Source organism: Rhinolophus sinicus, chromosome 7 (genome assembly GCF_057876585.1).
Source record: "Rhinolophus sinicus isolate RSI-liver-muscle chromosome 7, RSI-T2T, whole genome shotgun sequence".
In the NCBI taxonomy this organism is placed as follows: domain Eukaryota; kingdom Metazoa; phylum Chordata; class Mammalia; order Chiroptera; family Rhinolophidae; genus Rhinolophus; species Rhinolophus sinicus.
The window spans coordinates 29831578-29837061 of NC_142507.1; the positions used below are offsets into that span (position 1 = coordinate 29831578).

Consider the following 5484-nt stretch of genomic DNA (forward strand, 5'->3'; position numbering starts at 1 on the left):
TTTATGAAACTGGATAAGATCAAGAGTAACATTTTTTCTTACACGGTCTGTGAGACTCATACCTCATAGCAGAAAAAATGTTTATTCCAATCACCCTTTGTCTGTTAACAGCCGAAGCATAAAGTCCCATGATGTCTTACCTTCTCAGGGTCAAGTCACTCATATTGTAACAGCTCTGTTGAGGTAAGTGGAGAGAACTGATCTTCATTGCCCTCATGACTTCTCTCACAATCAGGTGAGAGAGGAAAGCCAGAGACAGCAGTGGCTTTTGCCAGGCAGGGGGAAGGGGAGGAAAGGCTCCTTTTTGGGTCTTCTAAGGCAGCTCATTGGGGGTCCCCACTCGGTTCCGCCTGGCTTAGGTTGTATCTCCCGTGAGATATCTTACCCGTCTTTGGCTGCAAACCATCTTCTGGGGACCAGACAGAGAGACATAAGGTGTAAACACAAGAATGGAACAGAGTCCCAGAAAGGCACAGTCTTACAGACTCTTCTTTCCTTAAGGAAAGACATGGGGGGACAGTCGGCTAGGCTGTTGTGTGACTACATCTCCCCCTTTTTTGTTTTTGAAGCATGAGAAACACAGAACGTGTAGTTGTTTCACTTACAGCCCGTCGGAGGGCTATTTGTCCACATCTGAGGACTATGTAAAATAAACAGAACAATAAACAGAAGAGCAATATCCCCAGCAAAAACCCTCTACCCAAAGTCTTTATCCATTTAACAGGGTCTGAAGTGGACAGTCCTTCTGCGGCTGCGGAAAGTGAGAGCTTTTCCACACCCTAGGGGCGTGGATGGGTATCTCTAGATGTCTTCTCTTCTGTGGGCTGTCGTTCATGGTATGGTTTAACACCGACCAGGAATTCACAAAGGTTTTTCTTCCGGACCTGGAGAAATACAAGCAAAGCCTCTTCCCCGTGTTATCTCGCGGGGAGAAGTAGGATCAGCTTCCCCACGTAACATTTTAAACAAAGGTTGTAATTCACCGGTTGTCAACCGCAACTGAGGTCTAATCCAGTTAATGTCTCCCAGTAGCCTTTGGAAATCATTTGATGTTTTTAAACAATCTCGCCGGATTTGTATTTCTTGAGGCACAACGGCCTGAGGCATTAAGCAATATCCCAGATAAGAGTAAGGAGGCACTTGCTGAATTTTTTCTGGGGCTATAACTAGCCCATAATCGTGGAGCTTTTTTTGTAAATGAGCAAAAGCAGCAAGCAACTTTGGTTCACAAGAGTGGGCAAGAAGTATGTCATCCATGTAGTGGATGATGTAAATATCTGGAAATGTCCTTCGGGTAGGTTTTATTGCAGCTGATACAAATTTTTGACATAGTGTAGGGCTACTAGCCATTCCCTGAGGTAGCACTAGCCAATGCTATCTCTTAAAAGGTTCTTGTAAATTAACGGAAGGAACACTGAAAGCAAATCTGGGGCAGTCATCAGGATTTAAAGGTATAGTATAAAAACAATCTTTGCAGTCCAAAACAATTTTATATGTGTTTTTTGGTATGGCTGCAGGACAGGGCAAGCCTGTCTGTAAGGCTCCCATTAATTTCATGGTTTTATTAACTTTTTGTAAATCTTGTAATAATCTCTATCTACCAGATTTTTTTTTTTAACAACAAACATGGGAGAATTCCCGGGAGAATTGGAGGGGGCAATGTGTCCCTTTTTAAGTTGCTCCTGTACTAGCAGCTTGGCGGCTTGAATCTCTTTTCTGTTGATAGGGGCCTCGGGCAGTGGATCTAGCCCTGCAACTACACTTGGAGGAGAGCTTAATTGTAACCTAGGCTTCTATTCTGATTGAGATTCTAATAAAGGCCCAGTCTGTTGAGCCTGGACTAATTGCATTTGAACAGAGAGGGAAGTGAGTGCAGCTTGTAATCTTTGCCCCTCTGCTTCCAAGGGGGATCCAGTTTGGGTTGATCATTTTCAGAGTATGTGATTCCCTCGTGTCTAGGATCGATCACATCCCTAACCAAATTCCATAAGGAAAAAGTATCTACTGGTACTTCAGAGGGTCCATGAGCATCATAATATCCCTGTAAATGCTCTCTCACCTTTTCCCAAGTTTCTAAGTTTAAAGTCCCTTCTTCGGGGGAACCAGGGACATATTTGTACTACAAATTCTAAAAATCGAAGCAACTGTGCTTCACTGGTTTTAACTCCTCTAGCTTTTAGCATGCTCCTTAACATGTGAGTAAACAGCCTTTTACTGTGACCCTGTCCCATTTTATTTTACTCCCGACTATGGTATCTCACCGCTTTCACTAACCTTATTCGACGCGTCTCATTTGCAAGCGGAGTCCTTCACTGATTCCCCAGTATTCAGGTCCCTGTTCGGGCGCCACTTGTCGGAGCCTGCCGACGAGACGAACGGTTCCTGAAGTGGGGAGTGAGGATTGAGAAAAAATTGGACAAGAGACAAAGATGGGATCGGGAGGGCGAGCAGTTCTGACTAGACTGCTGCGCCTGCTTGATTTTTCAGCATGCTTTTATACAGACAGAAGCAAGAAGGTTACATAAAGCGGCCGAGGCAGCAAGTACAGATTAGTTACGTTTTTTCCAAAGTTTGGCCCTGACTGACTTTAGACCTTTTGATATTGTCCCATTCCCAGAACAGCAGGTGTCTGTTTGTTCTTTATGCTTATCGGAGTTCCCCTCAGCCATCCTCCCAACCTCTGCTTGTAGCTACATTTTCTTAACCCTTGATGCTCCAGCTCCCCACACCACCACAAGGGGAAGAGCAGGCACGCAGGCACACGACCCTCACAACGAGGGTGCCTAGGGCTGCCACTCTCCTCCCGCGGGCGGGACCCTGGGCGGGGCTTGGAGCCCACCGGCACCGGTGCTCCGGAGACCCTGGCGGCCCGCCCCGGGGGCTTCGAGGGTGACTGCCAAAGCCCGGGCACTGCCTCCTTAGCGGAGCCCAGCCCCGGGCACGACCACACACCGGTGGAGAAGCTGCCACCTCAACACAGCCTCAGTGCGTCCGTCCCAGTCCGTGTCCCAGCCTGTGCGTCCCTCCCCCTCAACCTCCACCCCCTGTCCGTCTGGCTCTGTGACATGCCTGTTGGGCTGTGGCTCTCGCTCAGGAGCTCTCTCCCCGTGTGCCAGCCCCCTCTTTCTCTGTCTCTGTCCGAGTCTCTCTGTATGTCTAGATACATACATGCACATATACGTGTATATTTCCATCGCGCTGCCTCCTCCTCCTCCTCCCGTTCTGTCTGTCGGTCCCTGTCCTGCGGGGACTCTAGTCCCTCTGCCCGCACAAGAACGCAGGATATGGCCAGGCCAAGAAGAAACACCAACGGAGCCATGGATAGGGGGCTCATAGCACCATTTCTCACGGGCGGCTGGCTCGGAGACGCAGCAAGCCGGAGCCGCACGATCCCCAACCTGCCGGCCGCTTCTCTGCCAACCAACCGACCCACCAACCGACCGACACACCAAGCCGGCCAACTGCAATCCGCGCCCCTCTGCAATTTGCAGTCCACCATCCGCGCTTCCTTGCTTGGCCACCGCAGCTGTACGGGTGGCCCATGGCCAACTGGCAACAGCTGACGGCCAAGCGGTCACAGCTGATGACCGTGCACCACCCGAGGCAGCACCCCTCCACGCGAGGCCCAGGGCCTGGAAACGGCTCTCTGGGACTCTGTCCCCACAGTCCCCGTCTGTCTCTCTCCGCCTCTCTCTTGCTCCGTCTCTGGCCTTCTCTCATCCTCTCTCTCACCTCCCTGGGTCAGGCGAGGTGACGTGTAGCCAGTGAAGGGACCGGAGATCGGGTGGGCCGCTGGTCGCTGACGAGGGGCGAGGGCCCAGACGGAAGGCTGTGTGACGAAGGGTGACGGCAGACTGGAGCTGCTGCACCCTGGTGGCACGGGTGGCTCCCCGTGGCTTTGGGCCAGTCGGTGGGGCCGGCCAGTGCCAGGGCCAGGGTCGCGCGTGCCTAGGGCCGGAGGGGCCTGAGAGGACCCTGCGACGCCCTCGCTTGCCATGAGCGGGGGACCGCAGAGCAGCCAGGCGGGTCTGGGGAGGTGGGGCTGGGGGTGGGGGTGAGCGGGGTTGGGGTGGGGGGGCGGGGTGTAAGCCGTTCGGGGCCCGGGGAGTCCCAGGATGCCAGGGCGCCGAGACTTCTGTCACCGTCAGGGAAGTGACAGAGGCCCGTGGAGCCACGGGTGGCGCGAAGGGGCCTCGCTGCGGGCCAAGAGTAGCCCGCCGCCCAGGCCGGCGGCGTCCGGAGGAGGCGGGGAGCCGGACTGGGGGGGGGACGCGGTGCTGGCAGAGCCGGCAGCGGGTCGATGCTCGCCACCGGAGCTGCGCATCTGCATGGCGCGCGTTCACGAGGCAGGCCGGGTGCAGGCTCTTGGGGCGCGGGGTTCCGTGTCCCAGCGTCTCCGGCCATACCACCCTGAACGCGCCCTATCTCCTCTAATCTGGGGAGTAAGCAGGGAGGGGCCTGGTTAGTACTTGGATGGGAGACCGCCTGGGAATACCGGGTGCTGTAGGCTTTTTGCTCGCCTCTCCTTTTGCGCCGCCGTCCCGGCGTGGCTCCCTCCGAACCCCTGGCGCCCCTTGTCCCTCTGCAGCCGCCCAGCCCGCCGAAGGTCCCCCTGACCAGCGGCGTATCCGCCGCCCGGACGTACAACCTGGCAGTCCGGGTCGCACGCTAGGCTTGTCGGCCCGGGCTCCCCCCCATACCCTCTTCTTAGTCCTCTTCGCTCCCGCAGGCCGTCAGGCCGCACCCGTTCGCTGAGCCGCGGTTGCCGTCGCCGCCAGCACCGCGCTGCCCGCTACTGCCGCCAGCGCTGCCCTCGCCCCCGCCCCCGCCCCCGTCGCCGCCGCCTTCACCTCGCTCGCGGCCACCGCCGCCATCGCCGCGCTCCCTCCCGCTCCCCGCCCCGCCGCCGCCGCCTCCGCCGCCGCCGCCACCGCCATCACCGCGCTCCCCACCGCCGTGGACGCCAGCTCTGCCCTCGCCGCCGCTGCCGAGGGCTCCTCCCACAACTCCCAAACACAGGGCTGCCTGCTGGCGACCAGCGTTGGGGATGCGTTCGGGGTGGGCCTGGTGGCGGTAGGGGGGCGGGGTGTATTCCGGTCGGGTCCCAGGGAGTCCCAGGATGCCAGAGTTCCACGACTTCTGTCACCATCAGGGTAATGGCAGAGTCCCGTGGAGCCACGGATGGCGCGAAGGGGCCTCGCGCGCCAGATTCATCCGGAGGAGGCGTGGAGCAGGCGGGAGGTGAGGCGCTGGCGGAGCCGGTCAGCAGGGAGATGCTCGCCACCCGAGCGACCCAGCTGCATGGCGCGCGCTCACCAGGCAGGCGGGGAGCAGGCTCTTGGGGCGCCGGGAGCCGGGTCCCAGCGTCTACGGCCATACCACCCTGAACGCGCCCGATCTCGTCTGATCTCGGAAGGTAAGCAGGGTCGGGCCTGGTTAGTACCTGGATGGGAGACCGCCTGGGAATACCGGGTGCTGTAGGCT

At 57.0% G+C, this 5484-nt stretch overlaps 1 non-coding gene and 1 pseudogene across 1 annotated transcript; both read left to right on the plus strand.

The window, feature by feature from the left end:
* The first annotated feature begins 4392 nt into the window (after window positions 1-4392).
* LOC148757653 (5S ribosomal RNA) lies at window positions 4393-4510 on the plus strand (annotated as a pseudogene).
* Window positions 4511-5365: 855 nt separating this feature from the next.
* LOC148757654 (5S ribosomal RNA) lies at window positions 5366-5484 on the plus strand. Its single transcript, XR_016021830.1, has one exon. It is a non-coding gene; the product is annotated as a 5S ribosomal RNA (ribosomal RNA).